Below are 15,311 nucleotides of genomic sequence, written 5' to 3'. Positions count from 1 at the left end.
GATGAGGTGCAAATCTGTCCAATAGCAACTCAAAGCCCATGAGAGAGTTGAGCATCCATATATCTCGGCCTCACTATGAGACCATCATGGGAAAGCTACAAGAAGTGACACTAGTATTATGCCATCTTCGTGCCTAATGGGAAAGAGAGAGAGAGAGAAATGAAATGAAATTATATATTAATGTCTACAAAAGGCCAAAATGACCTATGAGCTATGAGTTACAATCATGTGTATGATGGTACAAACTGTCTAGGCAAAATATGTAGCACAAAGCAAAATAAGAAAGGAAACTAACTATGGCTATGTGTAAAACATAGAGCTCTATCTAGTAACAATGAGCTCCAAATGGTACAATCTCATGTAGGTATGGAGGGCCTAGCTCTAGCCCGAGCAATAATCCCCTATATCTGCCGATGAAGGTGTCATCGGTGTCTATGTTGAGGCCTAGGACGTTTGGATCGGCTAAGTTGAACGGCTCGATCAATCAATACTCCTTGTCTGTGTGTGGACTATGGCAGTGAGAGAGGCTCTTGTGTGGACTATGGCTGTAACTATATTTGAAGTCTTTTGAGTCTCCTTTGCAAAGAAGTCTGTGAGCGGCCTCTGTGAAGGGCCTCACTGTCTTGGAGCAACTGTACTCCTGAGGCGCATGTCACAAAGCCGTCGTATCTCAAGAAGAAAGAGGCCAAGGCATCACTGATCGGTAAAATCCATGACTCTAGATAGTGATCCGAATCCGTCTCTAAAGAGACAGTGGAAACGACCACGGACCTCATAATACGCTGGGCAGTGGCAGAATAATGCCCCTCTGTCTCTAGCTCTAATTGGCATATCTGGCATATGCGCTCCTCTGGTGGGATGAATCTATATCTGCCATTGCCAATCTCAATCTCTAGCTGATGTGAGGAGGTGGGCAACTGGCTAATAGTACATTTGATCCCATGGGAAAGGTGGGGGTGTCCATGTATCTCGGGCGAACAACAAATCCATCATCTGTAGTATGAAGGAAATGCTTGCGGTAGAAAGCCATCTTTGTCCCTAGCTCCTGCCCTAGCATCAACCATGTCCGCCTAATATCCAGCTGGGTAAGATCCATCCTGATGATCTTGCGAATCTCTAACCTGCTCAGATCAAGAGATGGTGCATCAAAGGAGTACTGGAAGGGGGGTAACTTGTCCATGCTAAAGCCATGCGGCTCAAACTAGGCCGACATCTATGTATACCAACATGAAGTATCACCCTCTCTGGCAAGCTGCCTGGAGGACTCAAGGGCCAACCGTGCATATCTATGTCTGGGTAAGTCTCATAGGCTATGTACGTATGCGACCGATCGGGTGAGGGCCTCTACCACAATCGGCGTAGCTGCTAGCTCAGCTCTTATGATCTCATGTGGCACTGAGGCCTTACATCTAATCATCCAGGATATCATAGACACTAGGGGTTTCTCCATCGACCTCCATCCATCATAAGTGCGCCTTAATCTGCTACAGTGGTCAAGACTGGGCCCCTATATCTGTACTCCATAAAGTAGTGTGAATGTGACCAGTGTATCGAAGAGCCATAGCTTGGTGTGGGGTTCTTGGAATTACACCTATGAGTACATTCTCTCCAAACCACCTAGTGCTATGTATCCGTGAGTCGGTCTAGTGCCTGCTGCATCTCGCATAGAAAAGGTGGGCCATGTGAATAAGATTCCTAAGTATGTATAAGAATCCACATACTCCGGCTCCTCGGATCCATATGTGAATTTAGGTGCTGATCTCCTGGCCCACCGTGGTGTAGTATTAAATACCATCACCTTGGTTTTACCAAGGTTCACTGAAAGCCCACTGTCCAAAGTATAGGAGTGTAATGCATCCAAGTGTCTCTGTAGACCCTCTGGAGAGTCAGCTATCAATACAATGTCATCTGCATACAATAGGAGAGGTATCCAAGTGCCAGCTAGTGGAGCTCCTCTATCTACCTCCTATGAAATATAATCAGCAATCCCATCAATGTACACGCCAAATAATGTCGGAGAGAGGGGGCATCCTTGCTTCACCCCAATGGTGGAGTAAATAGGTGCCGAAAGGCCCTCAAGTGTCTGGACTCTACCCACAACTCTCTCACACAGTGCCAAAATAGCCCAACTGAGCTCTTTTGATACTCCCATGGCATGTAATCTATGTATCAGCCTATCTCTCAGTACTGTGTCAAAGGCTTCGCGAAAGTCCACAAAGCAGTCGTCGGCCATGGGCCCTTCCCTCCTCAATGATCGCTCTGAGTGTGAGGATGTGATCCAATGTGGAGAAGCCTCTCCTAAAGCCAGCATATCCCTGTGCTCTAAGACCTCACATCTCTACCCACCTGCTTAACTCATGCTTAAATATGGAAGCATGTAACTTAGCCAATGTATGCCCAACCATGATAGTCCGATAGTTACTGGGTAGAGTAGGGTCACCTGACTTGAGGATAGGCACAATAGTGTTCATGCTCCAGCTTTCTAGTAGGCCTTCACACATGGCTCTATTAAACATGTAAGCTAGGAATCCTGCCACCAAATCTCTAGCATGGATCAACTACTCGGCTACTAATCCATCATGATCTTGTGCCTTTTCTCTGCTAAGTCTGTCAATGGCCTCTCGAACCCTACTTTCTGTAAAGAAAGTGGTGGTCTCTGGACAAGGCTCAAGTGGGTCAGGAAGAGGTGGCTGACCCTCCACAATATAAAGACTAGCTACATACTCCTCCCATACAGCAGTGGACGTAATAGGTGTGGTCGGGTAATGCTCTCTGAAAAGCCTCCAAACCTCTCTAGAGTCCTGGCTCAATATAGGTCTCGCTCCAGCTGGGCCAAGAATATTCTCTTCTTCCACCATGTGAGGCATCTAAAGAGTATTTGTGTCTGTTTGTGGGTAGTGGACCCTAGTGCTCTCTCTCTCTGTAGCCGTGCTCTAGTCTCACGGCACTCATCATCATACTAGCTGTTCCGAGGTGTCATCCCGGTGGAGGCGCTCTGTGTGGGTCATGAGTGTGGGAAGGCTACACCTGCAATGATGTGTATGGCCTCGCTGAACTGTTGAGTCAGCTCCTGTAATGGAACGTCGAGGTCTGCATCATGTAACAATCTAAGGATCTCCGCCTCATAGATATCCTTTGTCTCTCTGGAAAAGAGGCATGATCCACTGCAACTCCGAGAAGGCGTGGGGATACTGAGAGGTCCTGGATGTGAGATATCAGCATCGGTGGGGCAAGAACACAGTCTACTGTGTTGGCATTGTGTCGGTGAGGATAACATGTGAAGGCGCCGGATAGGGGGTATCTAGCCAAGCCATTGAGAATGGCCAACTTGTGTGCTGCGCCCATCTCCACAAGGTATCTCCCATATTCGGTGACTTCCCCCATATCCTGAGATGTCCTCTCCAGTTGTACCTCTGACACATCCTGCTCCTGTAGCATCTCCTCAGATGCATCAAAGAAAGATACTTGATGGGAGGCTGTCCTGGCATTAAAGTCTCCTAGTAAGATAACCTTTCCCTCCTTCGAGAACTCCTAAATATCCTCATCCAAAGCCACATATGGTGACTGCCCCTTGGGTGAGGCGTATCAAGACGTCATAGGGGGAAAATAGCATATGGCAACATACAAAGTGCGTTCCTCACCACTCACTCACCCACATGTATCTGGCCTGCTCATCTCTGCGGACTACCTACATCATCTATTGTAGCTCCTCCCTGACTAACACTGCCACTCCTCCCGACCTGCGATTACTGTGGTCTATGCGTGTCTCCTTCCTGCAAGCTGACTCCCACCTACAACCTGTCACCCATGGAAGTGTAGTATGCCGTCCCTGATGTCCGAGTAGAACACTATATCTCTCCCTATGAATGTCTCCTCAAAAGCTCCCACATCCAATCGGAGGGCTCCATTACAGTTCCAAACTGCCACTGCAAGGCTGGTCCCATAGGTCTCACATCGTTAGTTGTGGCACCTCTCCATGACTACCACTCTCCCTCCTCTGTAGAAGGCGAGTTTGCCCTCCTCCCTGGCTGCCTTAATTTTTGGCATGCACTCTCTCATGTGGGCTAGTTGGGTTGGTGTGAGATCGTCACCCAAAAACACACCGGTCCCCTTCATTGTACGGTGTTGAGCTAGGAAGCTCTCCTAGCCTCCATGGTGGGGAAGCGGAGAATGAGTGCACGCTCTTTTGAGCTCTCCCCTTCTGTGCTTTTCTTGCCCACTCTCCAAGCGGAGACATGCATGTCTTTCTTAATATTCATTAACATGTATAGCACCTTGGTGCCCTCATCCACTTTTTCATGCATCTTCAGCCTCATCACCCGAACATGGAGTGCTCTCATTTTCCCTTTTTGTTCCTCCTCAAATGTGTCATTGATTATGGTTGTTGTAGGTGCATTTGCTAGGTGTTTCCCCTTCTTTGCAATTTGAATCCATTGCTCCGCCTCCTCTACTTGCTGTTGGGTTTTCTTGAGCATCTCTGCCCAAGAAACAACCTCCTTTGTCGTCTCCTCCTCCTTTTTTGGAGTTGTTGTACTTCCTCTTTGATACGGGTGAGCTCTTCGGTCATGCTAGGTTGAATTTCTCCTTTCTCTAGCTTGGGGCTGAGTTGAATGTCAGTCAATAGCTGCCTAAGTGATTAAATCTCCCCATCTTGGGCTTCTATCTTCAATTCCAACTTTTTAATCTTATCGTTCAGCTGCCTATTCACTATGCTCAATCCGTTGTCATACTTCTTGACTTTGTTGATGGCATTGGTAATCATCTGCTCTATCTGGACCTTCTCCTTGACTTTGTTGATGGCATTGTTGATGGCATTGGTAATCATCTGCTCTATTTGGACCTTCTCCATTTTGGGGGCAAACTCCATCTTGTTGTGTTGGGTCTGTGGGGAAGCTCGATTCAGAGTTTAGAATAGAGGATAACCATTTCAATGTATGTGAGGAACAACTATTTCATGACAGGTTTACTGTCTGCAACAGGAGGGAATGTGGGACTAAGAGATGGCAGCAGGGAACTGGGGGCTGCAGAGGTGGTGGGTGGGGAGATGATGGATGGCGGGAGAGGCTGGCATTAGGTAGCGTAGAGAAAGCAAGCGATGAAGGACTGAGGTGGCGCAGGTGACGAGGGGTTGCGGGATGGCAAGGGATCTGATGGGGGCCGACAGGTAGAAGTTGGCTAGCAGGCGCTGTCGGCAAAACGAGATCACGACCTAATGTGGAGCTGGACCTAACGTGGAGATGTCAAACAAAAACGACCTGTCCTGTCACGTGTGTCCAGCTGACGTGGCCTGAGAGAGAGAGAGAGAGAGATGTTGGCTGTTGACGAGCACAATGAGAGAAACATTGACTATTGACGAGTAGGGAGAGAGAGAGAGAAAGAGAGAGAGAGAGAGAGAGAGAGAGATTTCTACAAAAGCCCAAATCGGCCTATGAGACCATAATGTTACATTCTGAAAAGTCAAGGAAATTTTCTGGGTCCCAAAATAGCTATCAATGCTATGACTAACTAAATGGAAAATAAACAACAAACAATACATACCTGATGAGTACAAAATGATGTCCAAGCTAAATACAATGTGGAATTTCTCAAGAGGCACTCTCATCCCAAGCTATCTCTCATGGGTCTATCTAACATAGAGAAGCTAAAGCAGCAAGGTATGGTCATCCGATGATGGTGTTATATCCTCTATATCTACGGATGATGCCTCCTATAGGGGCATGGACTAGCTAGGTGTGGACAACAAGCTTTGCATCTCTTTGTGGCTATATCTAGGGTGATCCCCCTATGGAGGGACCACCAGTCGGTCCGATGAGGGCTCTATAGTGAGGGAGTAGTTGATACTCTGTAGAACTTTGTGAGTGTATGCTGGTGTGCGACTCCCTCTCTCTACTCCTAGGTCCGTAAGAGGTGCTCTTTGTGACTGCATAGCTCTAGTAAGAAAAGGCTGAGATATCTCTGATCTGGGAAATCCATCACCCTAGATAGTGCCCCAAATCCCTCTCTAAACAGAAAATGGGAGCGCTCTCTGATCTCATAATACACTAGACATCTACATAATTAGTGCTCCCCTACCTCCAGCTCAATCTCACAAAGTTGGCAAATCCTATCCTCTAGGTGAGGGGATCTACGCCATATCTACCTGTCTCAATCCATACCTGGTGTAAGGATGTATCGAGCTGTCCAATGGTGCATCATACCCCACAAGACAGATGTGCATCCATGTATCCCGGGCAGATAACAAAGCCATCAAGGGATATGTGCACAAGATGCTTTCAGTAGAAAGCCATCTTCGTCCCCAGATCCTCAGTAGGGGTCACCCATGTCCTAGCTGTGTGTATCTAAATGATGTCCGTCTTGATGATGCAATTCCACTCCTCTAGGCTGAGCTCCAAGTGAGGGCAATCCAAGTTATACTATAGTGGTGGGAGGCGATCCGTGTGTAATCCGTGTAGTCGTAACAATGCTGCTATCCGAGCATACAAACACTCAGTATTTCCCTGTAATGCTAGCCATCTAGACGATTCTAGTGCAAGCCGGGAATATCTTTGACTTGGCAAGGTCCAGAGCCTATGTAGTTGCAAATACAACTCACACTCCAGAGATGCGCAAATTATTAAAAGCTTGGGGACAGTTGCAAGGTAAGCAAGCACTATTCTTGATAGATCTTGGAGCGAATGAAAATGTCATTTCCTTGCAATTAGCTAAAGAGCTTGGATTAAAAAATGAAGAGATGGACACTCCGGCAGAAGTTCGCCAAGCTTTAAATACCGATGAAGGTGACACAGTGAAGACTGTGACACCCTACATTGGCAAGCTCAAGTTTCAAATTCAAGGCTACAGTGACGAAGATACCTTCTGTATCAGAGACCTTGATGGTTGTGATGTGATTCTTGGCATGCCCTGGAATCATAGAGTAGATTCAACCATCTTCTATCAGAAAAAGAAGGTAGAACTCACCAACAAAGGCAAGAAGTACGAGATCCAAGCTGGAGTTTTTGGAGACACCATACCTATGGTAAGCCATATGCAAGTCTCTAGAGCAATTAAGGATTGTGTTCAATGTTGTTTGCTTTATGTCACTAATGTAAAAGATAATATGAATGCTGAAAACCAAGAGCGACTTCAGCTCTTGGAAAAGTATAAAGATTGTAATATAGCACCATACCGTGTGAGCCGTCCTCAACAAGAAGAAATCAGAAAGCAAGTCAAAGACCTACTGAACCATGGGCTAATTAGGCCAAGTAGCTTACCATTTTGTTCACCGGTTCTTCTTGTTCAAAAGAAAGATGGCACATTCAGGATGTGCATTGATTATCAAGCCCTCAACAAAATCACTGTGAAGAATCGATTTCCTATTCCCAGAATTGACAACATTTTGGATCGTCTAGGAGGCTCAAAGGTTTTCAGCTGCATTGATCTAAAGAGTGGTTATCATCAAATTAGGATAATACCACAAGATGTACACAAAACTGTTTTCCGCACTTCATACGGTCTTTATGAATTCTTGGTGGTTCCTTTCGGATTAACCAATGCACCAGCCACCTTTAATCGAATGATGGAGCGCATCTTTAGAGAGCATCGACAATATGTCGATACTTTTTTTGATGATATTCTTGTCTTTAGCAAGAATGAAGAGGAGCATCATCAACACTTGGAGATTGTTCTACAATTACTTCAACAAAATCAACTCTTGGTAAATGGTAAAAAGAGTGAATTTTTCATGCATAAAATAAATTACCTTGGGCATGTCATCTCTTCTGAAGGGATTCAGATGGATCCTGAAAAGATCAAGATAATCCAAGAATGGCCTCATCTTCATGATGTACATGAGGTGCAATCATTTCTTGGCTTATGCTCTTATTACCGCCGCTTCATCAAGCATTTTGCACATATGGCTTCTCCACTTCATGACCTTACAAAGAAGAAAACCTATTTCCAATGGAAGGAAAAAGAGAAGGCAGCCTTCACAATGCTGAAAACAACTCTTACTTTTGGACCTGTTCTTATCATTCCAAATCTGGTAAAACCATTTGTGATGGAAGTAGATGCTTGAGGTGATTGTATTGGTGCAGTGCTAAATCAAGAAGGCCATGCCGTAGCCTTTGAAAGCCGCCGTCTAAATGATGTGGAGAAAAGGTATGACATTTATGAAAAGGAGCTCTTAGCAGTGGTTCATGCTTTGAAGATATGGAAACATTATCTTTTAGGCAATGAATTCCTTATTAAAATTGATCATCAAAGCTTGAAGTATTTCAAGACTCAAAAGCATTTGCAGGAGAAACATGCAAGATGGGAAAATTTCTTGTCTATGTTTCATTTTCAAATTATGTACACTCCAGGGAAACAAAATGTAGTTGCTAATGCACTTTCTAGAGTGCCTCCCATTGCAACTATTACAGTGGCTCATCATGAAGATTTTCAAACGATGAAGAATATTTATGATGAAGATACTGATTTTGCAGCAATTTGGTCAAATTTACAGAAAGGAGGTTCTCATCCAGATTATTCCATCAAAGACGGTTACCTTCTCATGAACAATCGCCTTTGTGTCACTCTTCCTGTTCGACAAAAGGTGCTTAAAGAAAGTCATGAACCCCCTTATGCAGGGCATAGAGGGAGGGCAGCCACCCTAAGTGCAATTGAGCGCTACTTTTATTGGCCAACATTACGAAGAGATACACATAACTTCATTGAGGCTTGTCTGGTATGCCAAAAATCCAAATATGATAGGCAGAAGATTCCAGGATTGTTGCAACCTCTTCCAGTGCCCAAAGATCCATGGGAATCTATCACAATACCTCAAGGTCATGATATGATTTGGTTCATAATTGATAGATTCAGCAAACAATCACATTTTATTCCATGTCATAAAACATTGAAATCCGCACAAGCTGCAAGACTTTTCATTCAACATATCTTCAGATTACATGGTATGCCTTCTGAGATCATTTCAGATAGAGACTCCAAATTCACAAGTAACTTTTGGCGTGCTTTATTTGAGAATTTGGGAACCACTTTAAAGTTTTCCTCAGCTTTTCATTCTCAAACTGACGGCCAAACAGAGATGATGAATCTCACTCTTTTGGATATGTTGAAAGCTTATGTTAGTGAACATAAGTCACAATGGGAGAAATATCTTCCATTATTGGAGTTTGCTTACAACAATACAGTGCACTCATCCACAGGGAAAGCTCCAAATGAAATAGTACAGGGTAAAGTGATTCCTCCTCCAATTATTCGCACTAAAGATAAGATTTTTGCTGCTGATGAGTTTGCTTCAGATTTAAAAACAGCAATGGATCAAGTTCGAGCCACTATCAAAGTTACCCAAGAGCGATAAAAGAAGCAAGCAGATAAACGAAGAAGACCTTTGACTTTTGAAAAATGTCAATATGTCTTGCTAAAGTTTGATAAAAGCAAGCTCAAACAAGATTCCGGTCAAAATTCATCTTTTCCAAAGCTCTCCAGTAGATACTTTGGACCCTTCAAAGTGATTGAGAAAATAAATGAAGTTTCTTATCGACTTGAGCTTCCTGCTCATTGGAAAATACACAATGATTTTCATGTAAGTTTGCTAAAACCTTACAAAGGACCAGAACCAAAGGAACCCATTACTGAAGATCCCCTAGAAGAAGAAACAGAGCAACTCTTGGAACCTGAACTGATTTTGTTTCACAAGGATCGAACCACGAGAAGTGGCCTTGTGATACGAAAATTCTTACTAAAATTCAAGAATCTACCCACAACAGATGCACAGTGGGTAGATGAAAAATTCATGAAGGATTACCCAAACATTCTTCAGCCATATCAAGAAGCTTTTCAGCTGAGGACAGCTGAATAAAAGCCAGAGGGCTGTCACAACTCTATAGAAACAGAATTTGTATCCTTTTTCATTAATTTGTCTATATAATGATTTATTAAATTTATTTCCTTTGCACTAATTAGATGTAAAGAAAAGTGCATTGGAGCTGGCCACTGATGAGTGGTCACAGTTTATGGTGGACCCACGTGGTGGGTTAGAGAAAAGATAGTTCACACTTGCACCTATATGGCCTGATTGAGCGCCTGTGACCAGAACTCACGCATATCAGGGTTAGAGTCGCACACAGAAAAGATTGATGCCTTGAAGTGTGGGCTAGATCCACCAGAACAGACAGTTACAATCAACAAGATGGCATGATCATGAAATGCTTGTATAATGTGCATGTGTGGGCTGAAAGCTTGAAATGCACATTTCTTTGCATAGAAAAGTCACATGAAGATTCTGATATCGTTTTTGCGATGTACACGGAAAAAGCTTTTATATGATACCCATATTGGGAGGGTCCCTAAATTTTAGGAGATCCCTAAATTTTAGGAGCCTCGAATTAGCCTAAAAATGCTAGTCCTAAAAAATAGAGATGTCATTCTAAAAATAGTAAGTTCTGTACTCTGACTGTGCTTACTAAATTTGGTTGTTCCTATTCTTGACAGTATTCAGCCCAAAAAGAAAGGCCATAGAAAAGAGACAAGTGTCAAGACACTTGTCACACAAGTTTTCAAGTGTCCCACCACTTGTCACATCTCATGACATGTGGCTGGACACTTGTCTTGTGCTACTCCACTTTCCCCTTTTGTACTAGCTCTTCCCTCTCCTATAAATAAGAGCTCGTTTTTCTTCATTCAACATCATTTTTCTTTGCTGTAAACTCACGTACAGCACCCATAGATAGCCAGAAACTGGCCCCATCCATCTCCATCATCATCCCCCACTTTTCCATTATCAAATTCCTCCATATTCCCTCTTATCACTGCTGTTTTACAGGACAGCAAGCCTGTAAATTCATTACAGCACCTCCTTCTCAAGCTCTTTCTTCCATTTTAGCAATAAGAAGCAAGCCCTATCCATGTACTACTGTTCAACGATGGAGAAAGGCTGATTTCCCCTCTTTCTTCTCTCATACTGTAAAGAAATCAGTTATTATCATTGCATAATAGATAATGCATGTGTGTTTGTACATCTTTGCATGATCTTGTGAGAGTGAGAATTACTTCTCCTCACTCTCAGGTTGATTGTAACTGAGCTCTTCCCTAAGGGACTTGGGCTGAGCAGAAATACATTTCCTTCGGGGGGGGTTGCCCATCTTCAACCCTCAATCTTGTCTCCATTACTTTTACATTTTCATGGCTGTAATTTTGTGAGTAATTTTCATTTTCAGCTTTAAGTGTTTATTCTCTTTTATATTAAATCTCGAAAACAAGCAAATATCATAATTGTTAAGCATACTACGTTGTTCGGGGCGTTTACAAATGCACTTAGTTACTTAAACAGCCTGAAAACATGCTTATTTTAGGCTTATTTTAGCCAAAACCCTAAAATGGAGAGTGGATCGAGAGAGTTAAGTGGGAGAGGATCTAGAACCCTAATTTTCTATAAATTGGCAGCCAGCCCTCCACTCTTCCCTCAATCTCGTTTTTGCAGATTTCAGGTGTTTCAGCTTGCTACCCACACCCCGTTCGCGGAGGACATCTCAACTAAAGCTGTCCATTGCTATCTCCATCAGTTGGTGGCACCTGATTTCCAGCCCTCTTCACGTAGTTTGGAGCTGATTTTAGTCAAGCGACTGATGTTCCTGTGCAGACCTGCTACATCACAGCCCGCCACATCATCACAATCCTGCAGGCTGTCCTGCCTGCGTTTTTAGTCTTTCTCTCACTGCTGCATTTGCTGGTGTTCGACATCTAGAGGCTGTCTTGCTACAATTCGGCATCCGTTCGGAGTATGTCACTCTCTCCAGCTCATTACCCCTGCCCTGATCCTTAAGATACAGGAGTTCAAGGTTCAGTATTCATTCACTGCATAGTGTGTTTGCTGTGAGCATCATATTATTCGGTAGTTATATCACTTCATTTTTCATTGTGTTCATTGTCTCTGAGTTACCCTAACCCTAACTGTGTTCTTTTATCAATCTGTGCTTTGTCGTACGATTCCTCTTTATGTTTCTGTGTTAGGGTATTTCTTAACATGGTATCAGAGCCTGGTATTCTCTGAGAAACCTAGGCCTTTGATCTGAAAGCTCTACACAAGAAGCAAGAACAACAGTAGGTTCAAATGACTTCGAACACAACACTACCAATTCAGTCTCCAAGTCCAACAATGCCGAGAACCGAGCAAGAGTGGGCTAATCAGCTTGCTCCACAAAGTTTCGACATGGTGGATGATACTTCTGATTACGTGGAAGAACAGCTAGGCAAGCTGACCTCTGAAGAATATAAACTGATCATAGCTTATAGACGAAAGAAGATTGAAGAACTCGATCGAAGGATTGCCCTTCAAGAAAATCTCCTAAATGAAGATATGTATGAATTTCTCTCTTCAAATTTTGCGCGTAAGTCTGATGATGTTGCAGTGCCGTCAAGACCTCTATCAAGGATGGGCCCCCCTCTTGGAAAACAAGACCCGAAGTATGTTCATTTATTTCATCCACTTGCATCCACTCCGATGCAAGGTGCGTTAGATTCATCTTTTGTGCCTTCTTCTTTTACTTCTTCTGCTTTGCAATATTCTGGTAAAGATCACATGGAAAAAAGAGTACAGTCTGTTGACTACGGAAAAGGTCCTCTTGAGAACCAGTTCTTGTATGTTAACACACATTGTGGGGATTATAAGAAAAAGCCAGGTACCTCTTCTTCTGACCTTCCTTCTTTTCAGTCTACTTCACAAAATCAAAATGAATTTGGTGTTCCTTTTTCTTCATTGCATGGTGCATCATCATCTTCACATTTTCATTTCCAATCATTAAATGATAAAAATGAACAAAATGCATTTGCACCTCATACACCTCATTTTCAAAACCCACCCATCCCACCACATTCATCCGCTGCTTCTCCACTTCCATTCACACCATTCACTTTTCCATTTCAGACACCTTATGTCACACCGCACATCACACCGAGGGGTTATGGAAACATAGGCACATCCTTTAGGACCTCATCCTTACCTCTGCCGGGTGGTGTTCCACCTACTTCACACACACCTTCGGTATCATTGCAGCCTGGGTATCCCCCCCAATCTCTCCCGAGTGTGGATCAATTGACTCCACAGTTTGCCTCCATGGCTTTCCTTAGTGGACCTTCTGGTCATACTGTTGTGTCCTAGCCTCACTTTGGACAGGGCTTTCATGTCCCAGTGCCTTCACATACACTGGCACCTTATGGAAACATTCATGTTCCACTGCCTACGCCTCAATCGGCACTCATTGGACACTTGCAACCTATTTCTTCCTACCCATCTTTTCCCCCTCCTCCTTCTTATCACGCACATCCACCACCACCATCTTATCCTTCACAATCTTATCCCCCACATCCATCTTACCCTACCTACTCGATATCTCATGGTCATGCATTTAATGACGACTCATTTTAACGAGTCAAACTATACTACTTGGTCGAACTTGATGAGACATGTCCTTGACTCCCAAAGCCTATGGGATCTTGTGCAGGGGTTGGAATCCCAGCCCGATCCCGCACTTGTTCCATACGAGGTTGCCCGCTCATGGAAGGCTAGGAATGCCTCCGCTATTGTCGAGCTGATACAGGGCTTAATGCCTGAGTTTCATTCTCAGTTTCAGCATTTTGACTTAGCATCAGAGCGATGGGTACACTTGACTGACTGCTATGTGGCTCGGGATAGGACCCATCGTATTGATCTTGACCATGAGCTTCAGATTTTCAAAATCACTGACTGGGAGGACTTGAAAGTCAAGTTGGCTGAGTTTTGACGTCTCCTTGCTGAATTCTCCACTACAGGGACTTCTAAGTCCTCTGATGATCAAGTCATATTGTTCCTAAATAAACTCACTAGGAAATACTTCAATTTTGTGGCAGGCATAATTTCAAAACCTACCATGCCTACATTCTATGAATTTAAGTGTCAGTTGTTGCGTTACGCACGGTTGCTCGATCAGTTTCATATGAATTCCTCTTCAAAAGGGGCTCTTGTTGCTCATTCTCAAAAAGGGCAACAAGGGAAGGGAAAACAAAACCAAATCTTCACTCAAACTCAAAATCAAAATCAAAATCAATGTGTGGGAATCACAAGGAACATCCCAATCTCTCAAACCTGGGTGGTAGAATGTACCTAAAAAGAATAGGTATTGTCAACATTGTCAAAAGGCTGGCCATTTTAACGATGAGTGTCGATCAAAGGCAAGAGGCACAGCACCAAAACCCTTATAAGTCTCAGACCCCCACCCCTCAGTCGGGCAACCCCCTGCAAGGGAGGCAGGGTGATGGCAAGGGGCAATTTGAAGGTCAGACTCACACTACCACCGCACAACCATCTCAATCGACAACGTTCTCAACTCCAGAGGGCTTGTCTGACTGGTCCGCAGAGACCCACATCATCTCCATAGAGACATCAAATGCGAGTCTCGTCCATATCTGTGAGTTGCCTCCTGACGCGGTTACCGCAAAGGCCCACTCAACATAGCCAAGCACTTCAGCTCCTGCTGGATTGTGGACAGTGGAGCTACACATCACATGAATCCTATAGAGGACATCTTCCGTACCCAAGCCCCTGCAGCAGGACAGGTCCGTGTAGGAAACAACTCCTCGATCAAGATTCAGGCACAAGGTTGCATCAGTTTTGCCACTAATAAGGGTCCGTATCTAGCTGCGCTGGACAATGTATATCATGACCACAGTCGAGATGCTTGACTCTCTGACTCGTTTAGTGATTGCTCGCAGTGAGGCACAACCTAATGGCCTATACCACATGACACTTTCTGACTGAGCCAACAACCGAGGGCTTCGTGTTCCATAGCTTCCAGGCCTTAGTCGTCTCTTGGGAGCCTACGAACAATGAGTGTCTTTGGCACTTTCACTTAGGGCATCTTGGTTATGACTCGCTTTATGAGTTGTCACGCCATGAGCTGGTTGAGGGCCTTCCACGCCTAAAGCTTGCTCGAGATGTCTGTAAAGCTTGTCAGCTCGGGAAGCAGCACCGTACCCCATTTCCTCAACAGTCCTCTCATAGAGCTGAGGCGCCTCTTAGATTGATTCATGCTAATCTTTGTGGGCCGACATACACTGCTGCCTTGAATGGCGCACTGTACTTTTTGATAGTGGATGATCATTCTAGATACTTGTGGTTGTACTTCATCAAGCATAAATCCAATGTTTTCACATACTTTTCTACTTGGGTGCTGCTAGTTCATAACCACACTGGTCGTCGTGTTGGTTGCATGAGGAGTGATAGTGGTGGTGAGTTTATCTCCCACGACTTCTCGAGTTTCTACAGCAGCATGGCATTTCTCACCAGCTCACCTCTA

At 44.2% G+C, this 15,311-nt stretch overlaps 1 protein-coding gene and 1 pseudogene across 3 annotated transcripts in view; both read right to left on the bottom strand.

Annotated features, from left to right (window-relative positions):
- Window positions 1–15,311, bottom strand: part of LOC148031923 (monooxygenase 2-like) — an 81,245-nt gene that overhangs the window by 31,975 nt on the left and 33,959 nt on the right. The window lies entirely within an intron of this gene.
- Window positions 3,446–4,849, bottom strand: LOC148031924 (uncharacterized; annotated as a pseudogene).

This window comes from Lygodium microphyllum, chromosome 8, assembly GCF_053477565.2.
Source record: "Lygodium microphyllum isolate KBCC chromosome 8, Lygodium_microphyllum_v1.1.10, whole genome shotgun sequence".
In the NCBI taxonomy this organism is placed as follows: Eukaryota; Viridiplantae; Streptophyta; class Polypodiopsida; order Schizaeales; family Lygodiaceae; genus Lygodium; species Lygodium microphyllum.
Note: the sequence above shows the minus strand (reverse complement) of the source record. Positions and strands in the feature narration are given on the sequence as shown.